The sequence below is a fragment of the Pseudophryne corroboree genome, chromosome 2 (genome assembly GCF_028390025.1).
Source record: "Pseudophryne corroboree isolate aPseCor3 chromosome 2, aPseCor3.hap2, whole genome shotgun sequence".
Lineage (NCBI taxonomy): Eukaryota > Metazoa > Chordata > Amphibia > Anura > Myobatrachidae > Pseudophryne > Pseudophryne corroboree.
Window position 1 is genome coordinate 964,618,505 of NC_086445.1, and position 20,552 is coordinate 964,639,056.

General features: G+C 50.5%; 1 long non-coding RNA gene across 1 annotated transcript in view; it reads right to left on the reverse strand.

The window, feature by feature from the left end:
• The window catches only part of LOC134987294 (uncharacterized), a 45,334-nt gene extending 36,757 nt beyond the window's left edge, over nucleotides 1-8,577 (reverse strand). The window contains exon 1 of the long non-coding RNA XR_010192969.1: nucleotides 8,474-8,577. This is a non-coding gene — a long non-coding RNA (uncharacterized LOC134987294). The remainder of the gene's footprint in view (nucleotides 1-8,473) is intronic.
• Between the last annotated feature and the right edge of the window lie 11,975 nt (nucleotides 8,578-20,552).

Here is a 20,552-nt window from a genome sequence, read left to right on the forward strand (position 1 = left end):
AAAGCTTTCCGATCAGGTGGTGTGCACTGGCTCCTCCCCCCATGACCCTCCTCCAGACTCCAGCCAGGTACTGTGCCCGGACGAGCGTACACAATAAGGGAGGAATTTTGAATCCCGGGTAAGACTCATACCAGCCACACCAATCACACTGTACAACCTGTGATCTGAACCCAGTTAACAGTATGATAACAGCGGAGCCTCTGAAAAGATGGCTCACAACAACAATAACCCGATTTAGTTAGCAATAACTATGTACAAGTATTGCAGATAATCCGCACTTGGGATGGGCGCCCAGCATCCACTACGGACTCCGAGAAATAGAATTATCGGTAAGTAAATTCTTATTTTCTCTATCGTCCTTGTGGATGCTGGGGTTCCTGAAAGGACCATGGGGATTATACCAAAGCTCCCAAACGGGCGGGAGAGTGCGGATGACTCTGCAGCACCGAATGAGAGAACTCCAGGTCCTCTTTTGCCAGGGTATCAAATTTGTAGAATTTTACAAACGTGTTCTCCCCCGACCACGTAGCTGCTCGGTAAAGTTGTAATGCCGAGACCCCTCGGGCAGCCGCCCAAGATGAGCCCACCTTCCTTGTGGAATGGGCCTTAACAGATTTAGACTGTGGCAGGCCTGCCACAGAATGTGCAAGTTGAATTGTGCTACCAATCCCACGAGCAATCGACTGCTTAGAAGCAGAAGCACCCAGCATTGTTGGGTGCATACAGGATAAACAGCAAGTCAGATTTCCTGACTCCAGCCAACCTGGAAACTATATTTTCAGGGCCCTGATAACATCCAGCAACTTGGAGTCCTCCAAGTCCCTAGTAGCCGCAGGTACCACAATAAGCTGGTTCAGGTGAAACGCTGACACCACCTTAAGGAGAAACTGGGGACGAGTCCGCAGCTTTGCTCTGTCCGAATGGACAATCAGATATGGCTTTGTGAGATAAAGCCGCCAATTCTGACACTCGCCTGGCCGAGGCCAGGACCAACAGCATGGTCATTTTCCATGTGAGATATATCAAATCCACAGATTTGAGTTGTTTAAACCAATGTGATTTTTTAGGAATCCCAAAACTACGTTGAGATCGCCCAGTGCCACTGGAGACATCAAAGGGGCTGTATATGCAGTACTCCCTTAACAACTTCTGGACTTCAGGAACTGAAGCCAATTTCTTTCTGGAAGAAAATCAACAGGCCGAAATTTGAACCTTAATGGACCCAATTTGAGACCCATAGACACTCCTGTTTGCAGGAAATGTAGAAATTAACCTAGTTGAAATTCTTCCGTGGAGCCTTCCTGGACTCACACCCTGGCACATATTTTCACCTAAGTGGTGATAATGTTGTGCGGTCACCTCCTTCCTGGCTCTGACCAGGGTAGGGATGACCTCTTCCGGAATGCCTCTTTCCCTTAGGATCCGGCGTTCACCCGCCTTGGCGTCAACGCAGCTGCGGTAAGTCCCGGAACAGACACGGTTCTTGCCGAATCAAGACCCTTCTTAGTATCTCTTGAAGTTCCGGGAACCAAGTCCTTCTTGGCCAAACCGGAGCCACGAGTATAGTTCTTACTCCTCTCCTTCCTATCATTTTCAATACATTGGGTATGAAAAGCAGAGGATGGAACACATACACCGACTGGTACACCGACGGTGTTACCAGAGCGTCCCAGCTATTGCCTGAGTGTCTCTTGACCTGGCGCTTCAGGTGGGACGCCATCATAACCACCTTTGGTCTTTCCCAACGGTTTACAATCATGTGGAAACTTCCAGATTAAGTTTCCACTTTTCCGGGTGGAATTCATTTATGCTGAGGAAATCTTCCCAGTTGCCCACTCCCGGAATGAACACTGCTGACAGTGTTATCACATGATTTTCCGCCCAGCGAAGAATCCTTGCTGTCATTGCCCTCCTGCTTCTTGTGTCGCCCCGTCTGATAACGTGGGCGACCGCCATGATGATGTCCCACCGGTTGACTTTGAAGCAGGAGTCTTCCTAGGCTCAGAGCATTGTAAATTGCCCTTAGCTCCAGTATATTCATGTGGAGAGAAGTCTCCAGACTTGACCACACTTCCTTGGAAATTTTTTCCCTGTGTGACTACTCCCCAGCCTCTCAGGCTGGTATCCGTGGTCCCCAGAACACAGTCCTGAATGCTGAGTGTGCTGCCCTCTAAAAGATGAGCACTCTGCAGCCCCCACAGAAGAGACACCCTTGTCCTTGGAGACAGGATTATCCGCTGATGCATCTGAAAATGCGATCCGGACCATTCGTCCAGCAAATCCCCTGAGATCTGCCGAATGGAATCGCTTCGTAAGAAGCCACCATTTTTCCCAGGACTCCTGTGCATTGATGCACTGATACTTGGCCTGGTTTTAGGAGGTTTCTGACTAGGTCGAATAACTCCTTGGCTTTTTCCTCCCGGAGGAACACCTTTTTCTGGACTATGCCCAGAATCATTCCTAGGAACAGCAGACGTATCGTCGGAAAACAGCTGCGATTCTTGGAATATTTAGAATCCAGTCGTGCTGTCGTAGAACTACTTTAGATAGTGCTCTTCCGACCTCCAACTGTTCTCTGGAACTTGCCCTTTTCAGGATATCGTCCAAGTAAGGGATAATTTAGATGCCTTTTTTCTTTGAAGAAACATCTTTTCGGCCATTACCTTGGTAAAAGGCCCGGGGTGCCGTGGATAATTCAAACGGCATCGTCTGAAACTGATATTGACAGTTCTGTACCACGAACCAGAGGTACCCTTGTTGAGAAGGGCAAATTTGGACATGGAGGTAATCCTTGATGTCCAGGGACACCATATAGTCCCCTTTTTTCCGGTTCGCTATCACTGCTCTGAGTGACTCCATCTCGATTTGAACCTTTTATGTAAGTGTTCAAAGATTTCAGTTTAGACTATGTCTCACCAAGCCGTCTGGCGTCAGTACCACAATATAGTGTGGAAAAATAATACCCTTTTCCTTGTTGTAGGAGGGGTACTTTGATTATCACCTGCTGGATATACAGCTTGTGAATTGTTACCAATGCTGCCTCCCTGTCGGAGGGAGCCGTTGGTAAAGCAGACTTCAGAAACCTGCGAGGAGAAGATGTCTCGACTCTCCAATCTGTACCCCTGGGATAATACTTGTACTATCTAGGGGTCAACCTGCGAGTGATCCCACTGCGCGCTGAGACTCTTGAGACTACCCCCCCACCTTGAGTCCGCTTGCATGGCCCCAGCGTCATGCTGAGGACTTGGCTGACGCGGTGGAGGGCTTCTTTTCCTGGGAAGGGGCTGCCTGCTGCAGTCTACTTCCCTTACCTCTATGTCTGGGCAGATATGACTGGCCTTTTGCCTGCATGCCCTCATGGGAAAGGAAGGATTGAGACTGAAAAGACGGTGTCTTTTTCAGCTGAGATGTAACTTGGGGTAAAAAGGTTGGATTTCCCAGCTGTTGCCGTGGTCCCCAGGTCCGATGGACCGACCCCAACTAACTCCTTCCCTTTATACGGCAATACTTCCATGTGCCGTATGGGATCTGTATCACCTGACCACTGTCGTGTCCATGACATCTTCTGGGTGATATGGACAACGTACTTATCTTGATGCCAGAGAGCAAATATCCCTCTGTGCATCTCACGTACATATATATAGAATGCATCCTATTAAATGCTCTATATGAATAAAATATTTTCAGTCAGGGAATCCGACCAAACCAACCCAGCACTGCATCTCCAGGCTGATGGCGATCGCTGGTCGCAGTATAACCACCGTATGTGTGTATATACTTTTTAGGATATCTTTCCAGCTTCCTATCAGCTGGCTCCTTGAGGGCGGCCGTATCTGGAGACGGTAACGCCACTTGATAAGCGTGTGAGCGCCTTATCACCCTAAGGGGTGTTTCCCAACGCGCCCTAATTTCTGGCGGGAAAGGGTATAACGCCAATATTTGCTATCGGGGTAACCCCACGCATCATCACACACTTCATTTTATTTTATCTGATTCAGGAAAAACTACAGGTAGTTTTTTCACTCCCACATAATACCCTTTTTTGTGGTACTTGTAGTATCAGAAATATGCAACACCTCCTTCATTGCCCTTAACGTGTGGCCCTAATGAGAAATACGTTTGTTTATTCACCGTCGACACTGGATTCAGTGTCCGTGTCTGTGTCGACCGACTGAGGTAAATGGGCGTTTTTAACGCCCCTGACGGTGTTTCTGAGACGCCTGGACCGGTACTAATAGTTTGTCGGCCGTCTCACGTCGTCAACCGACCTTGCAGCGTGTTGACATTCTCACGTAATTCCCTAAATAAGCCATCCATTCCGGTGTCGACTCCCTAGAGTGACATCACCATTACAGGCAATTTCTCCGCCTCCTCACCAACATCGTCCTCATACATGTCGACACACACGTACCGACACACAGCACACACACCGGGAATGCTCTGACAGAGGACAGGACCCACACTAGCCCTTTGGGGAGACAGAGGGAGAGTTTGCCAGCACACACCAAAACGCTATAATTATATAGGGACAACCTTATATAAGTGTTTTCCCTTATAGCATCTTTATATATATCTCAATATCGCCAAAATCAGTGCCCCCCCTCTCTGTTTTAACCCTGTTTCTGTAGTGCAGTGCAGGGGAGAGCCTGGGAGCCTTCTCTCCAGGCTTTCTGTGAGAGAAAATGGCGCTGTGTGCTGAGGAGATAGGCCCCGCCCCTTTTTCGGCGGGCTCGTCTCCCGCTATTTAGTGAATCTTGGCAGGGGTTAAATATCTCCATATAGCCTCTGGGGGCTATATGTGAGGTATTTTTCGCCAAAAAAGGTTTTCATTTGCCTCCCAGGGCGCCCCCCTCCCAGCGCCCTGCACCCTCAGTGACTGCCGTGTGAAGTGTGCTGAGAGGAAAATGGCGCACAGCTGCAGTGCTGTGCGCTACCTTTAGAAGACTGCAGGAGTCTTCAGCCGCCGATTCTGGACCTCTTCTTACTTCAGCATCTGCAAGGGGGCCGGCGGCGCGGCTCCGGTGACCATCCAGGCTGTACCTGTGATCGTCCCTCTGGATCTGATGTCCAGTAGCCAAGAAGCCAATCCATCCTGCACGCAGGTGAGTTCACTCCTTCTCCCCTAAGTCCCTCGTTGCAGTGATCCTGTTGCCAGCAGGACTCACTGTAAAATAAAAAACCTAAGCTAAACTTTCTCTAAGCAGCTCTTTAGGAGAGCCACCTAGATTGCACCCTTCTCGGCCGGGCACAAAAATCTAACTGGAGTCTGGAGGAGGGTCATGGGGGGAGGAGCCAGTGCACACCACCTGATCGGAAAGCTTTACTTTTTGTGCCCTGTCTCCTGCGGAGCCGCTATTCCCCATGGTCCTTTCAGGAACCCCAGCATCCACAAGGACGATAGAGAAATATATATATATATATATACAGGGATAACCTTATATAAGTGTTACTCCCTTATAGCTGCTGTTAATATATTTATTTGCTGCCAAACGTGCCCCCCCCTTCTCTTTTTTACCCTGATTCTGAAGCAGGACTGCAGGGGAGAGTCAGGGAGCCGTCCTTCCAGCGGAGCTGTGAGGGAAAATGGCGCTTGTGTGCTGAGGAGATAGGCTCCGCCCCTTCACGACGTCCTTATCTCCCGCTTTTTTGTGTAAAATGGCAGGGGATTAAAATACATCCATATAGCCCAGGAGCTATATGTGATGTATTCTGTTTTGCCACCTAAGGTATTCTGTTATATTGCGTCTCAGGGCGCTCCCCCCCCAGCGCCCTGCACCCTCAGTGACCGGAGTGTGAAGTATGCTGAGAGCAATGGCGCACAGCTGCGGTGCTGTGCGCTACCTTAGTCTGAAGACAGGATGTCTTCTGCCGCCGATTTCACCGGACCTCTTCGTCTCTTCTGGCTCTGTAAGGGGGACGGCGGCGCGGCTCCGGTGACCCATCCAGGCTGAACCTGTGATCGTCCCTCTGGAGCTAGTGTCCAGTAGCCTAAGAAACCTGATCCACTCTGCACTCAGGTGAGTCCGTTTCTTCTCCCCTTAGTCCCACGATGCAGTGAGCCTGTTGCCAGCAGGACTCACTGAAAATAAAAAAACCTAACTAAACTTTTATTCTAAGCAGCTCAGGAGAGCCACCTAGATTGCACCCTTCTCGGCCGGGCACAAAAATCTAACTGAGGCTTGGAGGAGGGTCATAGGGGGAGGAGCCAGTGCACACCACCTGATCCTTAAGCTTTTATTTTGTGCCCTGTCTCCTGCGGAGCCGCTAATCCCCATGGTCCTTACGGAGTCCCAGCATCCACTAGGACGTCAGAGAAAACTAGGTGATTCATCGCGCCCTACGGGCGCTCTTCACACCGTCGTAAGGGGCTACGCCCCCGTAATCTCTCCAGAAAAGTTAAGGTGTAGAATAGTAGTTGTATAGTTTGTATTGGTGGAATAGGAGGTTTGTTCGTGGATAGATGTAGTATGACAAAAGGGAATGTCATGGTGAATGGGGTTCAGGGTCTTGTGAGTGGGTGAACAGTGTCTGCAGGGGAGGGTGTATAGAATGTGGAAGGAAATGACATGTATAGTGAACATGGTTGGGTAAGTAAAGTATGTGGGTGTCAGGTGGCACATGGAAGACAGTGTATGTTGTGGTTGTGGGGAATGTGGTGGCCGTTGTACGGGGGTGCTGGGGAATGTGCGTGTGCGGCATGGTGCGGGACTATGTGGATGTAGTGTGAGCGATGTTGGAGAGGGTGGTTTGTAGGCTAGGTGTGTGAACGGGGCGTAACACAGTGTGCAGGGTCGGCAGACAGTTTGTGTTGGGCTTGTGGGGAAAGTAGTCTGTGTGTGGGGGTGTTGGGGAGTGTGTGCGGGTGTGCTGCGGGACTCTGTGGGTGTGCCGTGGCTGTAGTGTGTCAGATGGTGGTGGTGCATGTATTAGTGGTGTGGGGAGGGGGTCCGGTGGCACACAGTGTGCAGGGATGGAAGGTAGTGTGTGTGGGGCTTGTGGGGAGGGTGTCCGCTGTGCGTGCGTGCTGGGGTCTGTATGCAAGTGTGGTGTGTGCGTAGTGCTGCGAGATTGTGTGGGCGCGGGCTGGCAGGGGGTTAAGCGGCTGTACAGAGTGTGCAGGGAGGGAAGACAGTGTTTGTGTGGAGGGTGGCCTGTGGTCGACCATGCTGGGGAATATGTGCGTCCGTGCTGCGGGCGGTGTGCTGCGAGACGATGTGGGCATAGTGCACAGTGGACAGGAGGCGGTGTTGAGGAGTGTGTGCGTCCGTGCTGTCGGTGGGCGTGCTGCGGGACTGTGTGGGGGTGCCATGGCTGAGGTGTGTGAGATATTAGGGGGGGTGAATGTAGCAGGGGCATGGAGCGGGAGGCCGGCGTCTGTCCAGACTAGGGGGGGGGGGGGGGGGAGAAGTCCGCTGTGCGGCCGGAGTGTGTGAGGTAATTAGAGGGGGGGGAGAAGTCAGCAGTGCGGCCGGAGTGTGTGAGGTAATTAGCAGGGGGGGGGAGGGGGGAAGAAGTCCGCTGTGCGGCCGGAGTGTGTGAGGTAATTAGGGAGGGGGGGGGAAGAAGTCAGCAGTGTGGGGCCGGAGTGTGTGAGGTAATTACCGGGGGGGGGGGGAGAAGTCCGCTGTGCTGCGGGAGTGTGTGCGGTAATTAGCGGGGGGGGGGGGGGAGAAGTCCGCTGTGCGGCCGGAGTGTGTGAGGTAATTAGAGGGGGGGGAGAAGTCAGCAGTGCGGCCGGAGTGTGTGAGGTAATTAGCGGGGGGGGAAGAAGTCCGCTGTGCGGCCGGAGTGTGTGAGGTAATTAGGGAGGGGGGGGGAAGAAGTCAGCAGTGTGGGGCCGGAGTGTGTGAGGTAATTACCGGGGGGGGGGGGGGAGAAGTCCGCTGTGCTGCGGGAGTGTGTGTGAGGTAATTAGCGGGGGGGAGAAGTCCGCTGTGCGGCCGGAGTGTGTGAGGTAATTAGGGGGGGGGGGAATCAGCAGTGCGGCCGGAGTGTGTGAGGCAATTAGCAAGGGTGGCGGGGGGGAGAAGTCCGCTGTGCGGCCGGAGTGTGTGAGGTAATTAGCGGGGGGGGAGAAGTCAGCAGTGCGGCCGGAGTGTGTGAGGTAATTACCGGGGGGGGGGAGAAGTCCGCTGTGCTGCGGGAGTGTGTGAGGTAATTAGCGGGGGGGGGGGGGGGGGGGGAGAAGTCAGCCGGAGTGTGTGAGGTAATTAGCGGGGGGGGGGGGGAGAAGTCCGCAGTGCGGCCGAAGTATGTGGGGTGGCGTGTAGCGGCAGTCCGGCTTGTGTGTAGACTGTGCGGGGGGGAGAAGTCCGCTGTGCGGCCGGAGTGTGTGAGTGTGAGGTAATTAGTGGGGTGAATGTAGCCGCGCCGTGTAGAGGGATGCCGGCGGCTGTACACACTGCAGGGGGGGAAGAGAGTGTACCTTGGTCTTGTGGGGAGGGTGGCCTGTGGTCTGAGACGTGCTGCGTACCTGGTTGGAGATGGTGGTGGGATGACGTGTGTGCTGCTCAGTTCTGGGCAGGAGCTGGTAACTCCACCCAGGCCTCTAACTCCGCCCAGCGTTAGAGGGCCAGGCACACACAAGGCAAATATATAGGAGATGTAAAAATCAGAAGACACTGTGTTTAGGGGCATTTCTGGCCAGTAACTAGATGGCGACCATGCATTTGCAAGGGAAAGATCCGTTTCATGGGAGTGTCATGGGTGAGCAATTTAACTTCTATGTGTGATCGTAGCACATGGACAGAGATCGGACGTTGTTTCTATAGCATGAGGCCAGTGCGTGGTCCAAGATGCCAATGGTGACGGGAGACGTCTTTATACGCAGCGGCTGTGTGATAATATACTGATGCAGCAGGAGGCTGCTTGTGTAAATAGACGCCTCCTGCCGGCTTCTGTGGTCCGCTGCTGCAGCTCCGGATCATATGCGGGAGTTTTCATGCTTGCCGGGTCTGAACTCTACATGGCCAGTGAACGGGGCCAACACCCCCACCCCCTATGTTTTCTGTAATGCTGGCCGTGTGCCACAGATAGAGATCTGCACTTTTACAGTACAGATCCTACACTTGCAAAGAACTGAAAACATCCTAGATGTACAGAACCCACTGCCACAAGTTTATGGGAGACAGGACTGTAATGTCTTCTGTGTGTCAGGCATTGTGAACACATGAATATCTGGTGGTTGCTCAAATCTTTGCAATTTCCTATGCATCCAAAATGGAAAGAGCCCAACTAATTAAGGGGCAGATTTACTAAGCCTTGGAGAGAGAGAAACTACCAACCAACCAACCAACCAACCAACCAGCTCCTGTCATTTTTCAAACACAGCCTGTGATATGACAGGAGCTGATTGGTTGGTACTTTATCTTTCTCCACAGTGATAGTAACTAGCAGCCGTTATGCAGCCGATTGAGTTAATTATTGATTCCAATTTCTACAAAGAAACCCAAATGTTGGCTAACAAAAACAATGAAGATGTATGGTTACCCGGCTCCTGGGATCTGTTCGGTATTTCTCGGCTAATAAACGCTTTTTAATTATGAATGTGAGTTGGTGTTAGAAATGTATATTTATTTCCTATATTATGAAGCCAAGTCCTGTAAAGTGGAAACATTCATCTGTTTTTAAACTGATATTCCAGACGGGCTCTATTTACTAAGCCTTGGATGGATATAAAGTCGCTGGAGATAAAGTACCAGCCAATCGGCTCCTAACTGCTATTCCACAGGCTGTGTTTGAAAAATGACAGCTTGGAGCCGATTGGATGGTACTTTATCTCCAGCTACTTTATCTCCATCCAAGGCTTAGTAAATAGACCCCTAAGGGACAAAAATAAGACTCTCCTCTAGCCTCCAAACTTTCAAGCGTTCCCTGAAAACTCACCTCTTCAGGCAAGCCTATCAAATTCCTGAACCGCCCACATGACCTTCAGAAGCAGTCATATCTAATTGCATCCCATCAGGACTGTCTCTGTTGTCTTGTGGGCCCGCTATGCTATAGATAGTGCCTATCATTGTGTATTCTTCCTTATTCCCTATAGATTGTAAGATTGCGAGCAGGGCCTTCCTACCTCTATGTCTGTCTGTTATTAGCCAGTGTGTGTTATCACTGTTTCCAATTGTAGAGCACAATGGAATATGCTGCTATATATAAGAAACTGTAAATAATAAACGGCGAGGCAGAATGTCTCTTAGCACTGAGAAAGGAGGCATGATAATACAATGACCCCTATGGTACCTAATGTAAGGAACATCTGTAGAAGATACTCCTTCCACCTATGGCCTTGCAGACTTTCGCCTTTGGTTGGCCAGTGTACAGAGGGTTTGGCTTTCTTTGGTCTCCTGCGCCTCTTTTTATTTGTACTTGCCTTCGTGTTGATCAACTTTGGTTCTGATGAATATATTTGGGGCAGGCGCAGAAAACATCTACTGAATCATGTTAATAATCCCAGATTGGCAAACACTAGTTCATCAGTAACTCCTCTTTGTCAACAAAATATTAATGTAATCAAAACGTACTGTATGAAAAGTCATTTATTATGAGCATCAAATGCCTCCCTAATGGGGTTGTCACACCTCGCGGGCAGCGGCGGCCGCGCTTGCCTCTGCGGGTGTCCTGGATGGCCTGGCGCCTCTCTCCTCCGGCGGTCTCGGGGTTCCGGCGTCGGGTCGGTGGGTCTCCTCGGCGGCTTCCCGGAGCGAGGGCGCCGCCATGTTGACTGAGGTCAGGTAGGCGGAGCGGGGCTGACGTCACCTGCCCGCTCGGCCAATCAGGCAAAGGCGGGAGGTTTAAAGTCAGACGCCGGGCAGAGATCCGGCGCCTGTGTAACATCAATTCTGCCTGTCAGAAACCGTGATCTCCAAAGCTCCCTTGTTCCTGCTACTTCTGTGTCTCCAAGCATATCTGTGTTTCCAGCATCTCAGTGTTCCCAAGCATCTCCGTGCCTCCCAGCATTACAGTGTCTCCAAGCGCCCGAGCGCCACCACGCACCTCCGTGCCTCCAAGCACATCAGTGCCTCCGAGCGCCACCACGCACCTCCGTGCCTCCAAGCACATCAGTGCCTCCAAGCGCCCGAGTGCCACCACGCACCTCCGTGCCTCCAAGCACATCAGTGCCTCCAAGCGCCCGAGCGCCACCACGCACCTCCGTGCCTCCAAGCACATCAGTGCGCCCGAGCGCCACCACGAACCTCAGTGCCTCCAGCACCTCACTATCTCCAGCACCTCTGTGCCTCAGCACTCAACACTTTTACAAGTCTTGTCTTTCAGGAGACCTTCAAGCATTCCTCCGTGCCTCCTGCCTACCATCTTTATCCTGTATGAGGAAGACCTACATCCGGCCATCTCTACTGCGACCCAGTAGCGGTTCCTCTTCCCGGTCACCGGAAGAAGCCCCGAGTCCACAACACTCTCCAACCAGGTCAGTGATAGTATACACAGGCCACATGGACCCGGGGAATCGGAACCCAGAAGCGAGTGCCATCCAAGATCTGGCTTCCCGTGTTCAGAGTCAAGAGGCGGCGCAAAACCAGGTGATGCGGTATCTCCAAGAACTATCCGGCAGGCTGGATCAAATTCAGGTTTCCCTGGCTTCAGTAGTTCCGGTTCCAGCTCCAGGGCCCGCTCCGGTACTCGCTCCCGATAATGCTCACGCTGTGTCCGGAACCAGGTCACGCCTTCAGCTTCCCACTCCCTCTCGCTACAACGGCAACCCGAAGAATTGCCGTGGTTTTCTTAACCAGTGCGAGGTACAGTTTGAACTCCTCGCACACAACTTCCCCACGGAATGGGTCAGCGCTGGAATGGGTGTCTCCGTTATGGGAGCGATCGGATCCTTTGGTTTCCAGCGACACCAATTTCATCTCATCTTTCCGCAGGATCTTTGATGAGCCTGGCAGAACGACCGCTGCCTCTTCAGATCTACTCCGAGTTCGACAAGGCTCCCGTTCAGTAGGTCAGTATGTGATTCATTTTCAGACCATAGCCTCCGAATTGCGCTGGAATAATGATGCCTTACGGGCCGCTTTCTGGAACGGGCTGTCCGACCGTCTTAAAGACGAATTGATTACAAGGGATTTGCCAGATTCTTTGGAACAGTTGATCTCGCTCTGTGTGAAAGTGGATCTCCGCATGCAGGAACGAGTCGGCGAACGTTCTCGGTCTGATCGATGCAGATTCCGGGCTCCTCCGTCTAAACAATCGGTTACGACAGCTCCAGACGAACCCATGCAGATTAATCGGTCTCGACTGTCTCCAGAGGAGCGACAGCGTCGGCGTGAGAATAGACTTTGCCTCTACTGTGGAGCCGCGGATCACTTTCTCAAGCTTTGCAAGTCTCGCCCGGGAAACGGGCAGTCCTAGCCTGTTCCGGGGAAGTCAAGCTGGGTGTGGTTTCTCAATCTTCTCCAGTAGTGGATTCTTTACTCTCAGTATCTTTGTCTACTGAAACAGAAGTCAAAACTGTTATGGCTCTATTGGATTCAGGAGCTGCGGGGAATTTTATTTCTCTCTCCTGCGCCCAGAGTTTGGGCTTGAAGTTACAGTTGGTCGAGCGACCTCTTACGATCACAGCTATTAACGGTGTTCAAATTCCTAACGCCTTGATTACGAGTCAGTCTGAGTCAATTCAGCTACAAGTGGGAGCTTTGCACCGAGAACAACTGGAGTTTCTGGTTATTCAGGAGATGTCTCATGATCTCGTTTTGGGTCTTCCCTGGCTCAGGCTTCATAACCCTCATGTCGACTGGGGGTCGACACAAATAATTTCTTGGAGCCCTTTCTGTCGATTGAATTGTCTTGCTCCTGTCGTTCCACTCCGTGCATCGGCCAAGTTGGACGTGGAGTCTATTCCAGAGGCTTACCGAGAATTTTTAGATGTTTTCTCGGAACAGGCAGCTGATAAATTACCTCCGCATAGGCTCTGGGACTGTCCTATTGAGCTTATTACTGGAAAAATGCCGCCCCGAGGTCGCACTTATCCTTTGTCGGTTCCAGAGACACAAGCTATGTCAGAGTACATTAAGTCGAATTTGCAGAAGGGGTTCATCCGTCCCTCCACTTCCCCAGCGGGAGCTGGCTTCTTCTTTGTAAAGAAAAAAGATGGAGGCCTGAGACCATGTATTGACTATCGTGGTTTAAATGAAGTCACCATTAAGAACAAGTATCCTCTGCCGCTCATCACAGAGCTTTTTGATAGAGTGCGTGGAGCTCGAGTGTTTACTAAGCTTGACTTAAGGGGAGCATACAATCTGATACGTATTCGACAAGGGGATGAGTGGAAGACGGCTTTCAATACTAGAGATGGGCATTACGAGTACCTGGTAATGCCATTTGGCCTCAGCAACGCTCCCGCCGTCTTTCAGGGATTCATTAATGAAGTTTTTCGGGACATGTTGTATCTGAATGTAGTAGTCTATTTGGATGACATTCTGATATTTTCGAAGAATCTTTCTGAGCACCGACTACAAGTTAAGGAAGTACTCCTTCGGTTGCACGAGAACCATCTTTATGGCAAAATCTCCAAGTGCACCTTTGAGGTTCCTTCTATTTCATTTTTTGGCTACATTATTTCTGGAACTGAATTGCGTATGGATCCGGAGAAACTCTCGGCCATCCGAGATTGGACTCAACCTCTTTCCTTGAAAGCAGTGCAACGATTTCTAGGATTCGCGAATTATTATCGAAAATTTATAAGAGGTTTCTCTACTATCGTGGCACCTATTACTGCTCTGACTAAGAAAGGGGCTGACCCAAGCAATTGGCCTTCTGAAGCAGTAGCAGCGTTCAAACAGCTGAAGACAGCCTTTATGTCCGCTCCCGTACTTCAGCAGCCAGATTTCCTAAAACCATTCTTTCTGGAGGTTGATGTTCCACGGTAGGCATAGGTGCTGTACTTTCGCAGTACGTCTCAGATGGGAAGTTGCATCCGTGTGGTTTCCATTCTCGCAAGTTCTCCCCTGCGAATTTAATTACACCATTGGAGACAAAGAGCTGCTGGCAATTAAATCTGCTTTAGAAGAATGGAGATATCTTCTGGAGGGTGCTAAACACTTAATTACAATTTTTACGGATCACAAGAATTTACTGTACCTAAAGACGGCCCAATGTTTGAATCCCCGTCAGGCAAGATGGGCGCTCTTCTTTGCCAGATTTTCCTTTATCATCAAGTATCGGGCTGGAACTCTTAATACCAAGGCGGATGCCTTATCCCGTTCAGTGATGGCTTCGGATGAGGAGAATACAATGGAGAAGGCATTAATCCTTAGTCCCATCTCTATTTCTGCAGCTCCCACTGGGTTGGGCCCTCCTCCTGGAAGAATGTCGGTACCAGTTGAATTTCGACCAAGACTGTTGCAGTGGGCTCACACTTCTAAGTTTTCTGGTCATCCGGGAGTTCAGAAAATGTGGGAATTTCTGCGAAGATCGTACTGGTGGGACACTATGAAAAAAGATGTTCAAGAGTATGTTAATTCGTGTCCTCAATGTGCTCAGCACAAAACTCCACGTCTGCCACCTGCGGGCTTGTTGCATCCTTTATCCATTCCTAAAAGGCCTTGGACTCATATCTCGATGGACTTTGTTACTGAACTACCTCTCTCTAAGGGTCATAACACCATTTGGGTGATTATTGACCGATTCTCTAAGATGGCACATTTTGTTCCGTTGACCGGATTACCATCCGCTTCCAAGTTGGCCCTGTTATTTATCCAGGAGCATTTCCGCCTGCACGGGTTACCTCTAGAAATAGTCTCAGATCAAGGGGTACAGTTTACAGCAAGATTCTGGAGAGCCCTCTGTTCAACTCTACAAATTAAACTCAAGTTCTCTTCTGCTTACCATCCACAGACTAATGGGCAAACTGAACGTGTCAATCAGGATCTAGAGACTTTTCTCCGTGTTTACCTTTCCCCTTCTCAAGATAACTGGGTGGAGTTGTTGCCTTGGGCCGAGTTTGCCCACAACCATCTATATCATTCTTCAACTGGTGAGTCTCCATTCTTTATTAATTATGGATTTCATCCCCAAGTTCCGGAGTTGCCCATTTGTCCTCCAGAAGAAGTTCCTGCTGCAGCCTCTACTCTCCGACATTTTAACCAAATCTGGAGTCGAGTTCATGCCAATCTCAAGAGAGTTTCCGGTCGCTATAAATTCTTTGCGGATAGGAAGCGACGAGCAGCTCCTCAATATAAGGTTGGCGACAAGGTATAGCTCTCTACCCGCAATCTTCGTTTGAAAGTACCTACTATGAAATTTGCCCCAAGGTTCATTGGTCCTTTCTCAGTGCTGCAAGTCTTGAACCCGGTCGTTTGCAAATTAGGGTTGCCTTCCCACCTTCGAATTCCAAACTCCTTTCACGTCTCTCTCCTCCGCCCCCTCATTCTGAATCGGTTCCACTCAGCATCCCCTAGGCCAACTTCTTTAGTGTCTGAAGCTGGGACAGAATTTGAAATCAAAGCTATTCTTGACTCTCGTTATCTTCATAAAAAACTACAGTACTTGGTAGAGTGGAAAGGTTATGGTCCTGAGGAGAGAAGTTGGATCAATGCTACTGAGGTAACGGCTCCCCGACTGGTTCGGATCTTCCACTCCAGACATCCAACTAAGCCCGGAAAGTGTCCAGGGGCCACTCCTGGAGGAGGGGGTACTGTCACACCTCGCGGGCAGCGGCGGCCGCGCTTGCCTCTGCGGGTGTCCTGGATGGCCTGGCGCCTCTCTCCTCCGGCGGTCTCGGGGTTCCGGCGTCGGGTCGGTGGGTCTCCTCGGCGGCTTCCCGGAGCGAGGGCGCCGCCATGTTGACTGAGGTCAGGTAGGCGGAGCGGGGCTGACATCACCTGCCCGCTCCGCCAATCAGGCAAAGGCGGGAGGTTTAAAGTCAGACGCCGGGCAGAGATCTGGCGCCTGTGTATCATCAATTCTGCCTGTCAGAAACCGTGATCTCCAGAGCTCCCTTGTTCCTGCTACTTCTGTGTCTCCAAGCATATCTGTGTTTCCAGCATCTCAGTGTTCCCAAGCATCTCCGTGCCTCCCAGCATTACAGTGTCTCCAAGCGCCCGAGCGCCACCACGCACCTCTGTGCCTCCAAGTACATCAGTGCCTCCAAGCGCCCGAGCGCCACCACGCACCTCCGTGCCTCCAAGCACATCAGTGCCTCCAAGCGCCCGAGCGCCACCACGCACCTCCGTGCCTCCAAGCACATCAGTGCCTCCAAGCGCCCGAGCGCCACCACGAACCTCAGTGCCTCCAGCACCTCAATATCTCCAGCACCTCTGTGCCTCAGCACTCAACACTTTTACAAGTCTTGTCTTTCAGGAGACCTTCAAGCATTCCTCCGTGCCTCCTGCCTACCATCTTTATCCTGTATGAGGAAGACCTACATCCGGCCATCTCTACTGCGACCCAGTAGCGGTTCCTCTTCCCGGTCACCGGAAGAAGCCCCGAGTCCACAACACTCGCCAACCAGGTCAGTGATAGGGGTCTACTACGTTTTGCCGGCGCTTGGGATCCCGGCGCTCAGCATAGAGGCATCGGTATCCCGACTACCAGCATGCAGGCAGTGGGGCGAGCGCAAAACAGCCCCTTGCGGGAACGGTGGCGCACTACACGCACCGCGCTATTTATTCACCCTCCAGCGGTGTCGTGGACACCCCAAAAGGGAGAATAGTTGTCGGCATACTGTCTGTTGGGATCTCGACAGCCGGCATATCAAATGCCTCCCTAATGAATCATGCCCTATGTGTGGTGGTGGTGGAGATAGGGGGGTTGGTTGGGTGTGTACTCCGTGGTTTCTTCTTTATAAGAAGCAGTGCTGTCGATTTCCCGGCCTTCAGCAACATCAGTCATTTTTGTTTCCTAGGACATAATACATTGAGACTGGTCGCGAGGAGCAGGATGAATGTTTAGAGGTTTTTAGATAATAGATGTAACATTGTCACTACAAGGTGATGGATAAGCAAATTATACAGGGTCTGCTGAATTGATTTGGATGTTTTTAATGGTGAAAACAAACCGCTGCGTGAATAATTTCTATGCAAAACTTTTCAAGTGCTGGTCTCACTTGAAACGCAGCTGGAAATGCGCTTTACAAAATGCACGTCTTCAGGTGACTGTCTACATACTCTAGCTACTTTTATTCATTTTCTGAGCCCAGTCCGCTATCCCACCACTACTGAGTCATTGCTCTTCAGTAGACACCAACACAACGTCAGTGCATTACTATATATTTATGTGCTTGTCTTGTTATAGTCTTCGATTACATCTTTAAGACTTTATGGGGGGAGATGTATAAAGCCTTGGAGAGAGAGAAAGGGTAGGTGGTCCCCTTAGCATCCCATCTAGGGGCAAACACAGGATTTAGTCAGGGGGGTTTCTGTGTGTATATGTATGTATATATGTATATGTACATGTATACTGTATGACTATGTGTATATGTGTGTATATATATATATATATATATATATATATATATATATATATATACACACTGGGGTATATTTACTAAGCTCCCGATTTTGACCGAGATGGTGTTTTTTCTTCAAAGTGTCATCTCGGGAATTTACTAAACTCAAATTACGGCAGTGAAGAGTGCATTCGTATTTTTATTACGGCTGTGTAGTAAAAGTACGAATGAATACACCATCGGTCAAACGCGGCTGATTAGATTTAGAACTCGGTCATTTACTAAGCATTCGTATTTGTATTTTCTACCGTGAAAATGCTTTTGCGGTCGTAAAAATGTACTAATCGTACAAAAAGCCTAAAAAAAAGTAGACCTGCTTTTGAGAAGCGTGTTTACATGTGTTGTCAATTCTATATTACTCACACCTGACGTTTTTGCCCTTTAAAAGGGGCCCCAACACATTTCTCAACACTCTCAATCTGAAATGGCTGCTACTGTGTGTCGTACTGCTGTCTTGTTTGCTGGGGGATACCTGACACTGCTCCATGAGGCTACAATAAACCCAGGCCAGGAAAAACAACAGGGTCAGCAGGTTGTACATGTTCCGCGTAGGCTGGGCATGCCTTTATTTTTTAGTGGTAGTTTAAACGAGAACAAAATTGCTGATGACCATGTTATACAGATGCTCAGACTAAATGTTATAAATAATTGCACTCTGTATGATCTGGTCAAACTGACCCTAGACCCTGAGACAGCACGCTCTCACCCTGTCTTAGGCCTGCACAAACTCCTTCCTGTGTTGCACTTTATGGCTACTGGCAGCTTCCAGCCTGTGACTGGCGAAGTAATTAGTATTTCACAGGCCACCTACTAGAAATATGTAATTCAGGTGATTGAAAACATACATACACGTCTACGTCTAAGTGTTGCTTCTGTAATGTAATTTAACACAATTTTGACTTGCTTACAGGTCATGACACTCACCTTTAATTTTTGAAGGGCCACTCAGGATTTGGATGTCTTGGCTGGCTACATAGATGCCTCTCTCTGCTTCACTACCCAGGAGTCGCAGTGGCCTGCAGTCAGGGTAGCTTTATGTGATCTTGCGGCCATGGCCAATGTGCTGGGTGTCATAGATTAGACATACGGTGAGCTGAGGACACCTAGGGGCAGGCAATATATTTATACCAATACTCATCTGGCCCTAGACCAGTGGTGTAACTACTGCCCCCGCAGCCCTCGCGGTGGCTTGGGGTCGAGGGACTGCGGGGGCGCCACTGATTTAGTGCAGACTGACATGCGGACGAGCGTCCGCATGTCAGTCTGCGGTCTCGTTCCCTCCCCTGCTGTTAGGAGGGACACGGAGGGCACAGCGCAGCCGTGGCCGTGGGCCGCCGGAGACCCAGGAGGGACACAGGGAGGCGTGCGCTGTGCCCTCCGTGTCCCTCCTAACAGCGGGGGAGCGGCGGCGGAGGAAGCGGGGGGGGGGGGACGCACTGAGGGGGCATATCTGGCACTGGGGGCAAATTTGGCAGGGAGGGGGGGGGGTTAATATCTGGCACTGGGGACATATATGGCACTGTGGGGAATATCTGGCACTTGGGCATATGTGGCACTGGGGGGAATATCTGGCACTGGGGGGGCATATATGGCACTGGGGGGGGGATATGTGGCACTGGGGGGGGGATATCTGGCACTGGGGGCATATGTGGCACTGGGGGGAATATCTGGCACTGGGGCATATGTGGCACTGGGGGCATATATAACACTGGGGGGGGGGGATATCTGGCACTGGGGGCATATGTGGCACTGTGGGGGAATATCTGGCACTGGGGGCATATGTGGCACTGGGGGGGTATATGTGTACCTGGCACATGGGGGGGGGGCTATATTTGGCACTGGGGGCATGTGAGTACCTGGCACCGTGGGGGAATATCTGGCACTGGGGACATATGTGGCACTGGGAGCACAGCCCTAGCAACAAGGACTACCTCCTAGCAACGAGCATGACACCCAGTGCATGAAACCCCTGGCAACGAGCATGACACCCAGTGCATGAAACCCCTGGCAACGAGCATGACACCCAGTGCATGAAACCCCTGGCAACGAGCATGACACCCAGTGCATGAAACCCCTGACAACGAGCAGGTAATTGAAAAGTAATTAGAAGCCTTACTGTAGGACTTAATGTGTAATGGGCATTACGGTGTGTGGCATAATGTATCACGGACATTGCGGTGTGTGTCATAATGTGTCACAGGCATTACGGTGTATGGTATACTATATCGCGGGCATTGTGATATGTGGTATAATGTCTCAGGGTCATTGCAGTGTGTGGCATAATGTATCACGGACATTGCGGTGTGTGTCATAATGTGTCAGGCATTACGGTGTGTGGTATACTATATCACGGGCATTGTGGTATGTGGTATAATGTCTCAGGGTCATTGCAGTGTGGCATAATATATAACGGGCATTGCGGTGTGTGGCATAGGGTATAACGGGCATTGCGATATGTGTCACAGGCATTACGGTGTATGGTATACTATATCACTGGCATTGTGGTATAATGTCTCAAGGTGATTGCAGTGTGTGGCATAATGTGTCACAGGCATTGTATGTGCTATAATGTATCGGGCATTGCAGTGTGTGGTATAATGTATCACGGACATTGCAGTGTGTGTCATAATGTGTCACAGACATTGTATGTGCTATAATGTATCAGGGGCAGTGCAGTGTGTAGCATAATGTATAACGGGCATTGCGATTCCTGTCATAATGTGTCACAGGCATTATAGTGTGTGGCATAATGTGCCGGGGGCATTATGGTGTGTGCATATTGTGTCATGTGCATTATTGTGTGCGGCATAATGTCTAAGGGCCATTGCAGTATGTGGAATAATGTATACTGGGCATTACTATAAGGAGGAAAAATGACAAATAATGTAAGGGGCATGAATCAGGATTATTTTTCTTTCCTGTGGTGGCTAACGTCTGGGCATGCAGGTTGCAAAACTGGGGTATAAGGTAGTCTTTTCCTGCAATGCCACGCCCATTCAAACGAAGCCACGCCCATTCCAACGAAGCCACACCCTTTTTTTTGCTGCGCGCGCCGAAGGCGCGCGCATATTCACCCCTTTATTGCTCCCAATTA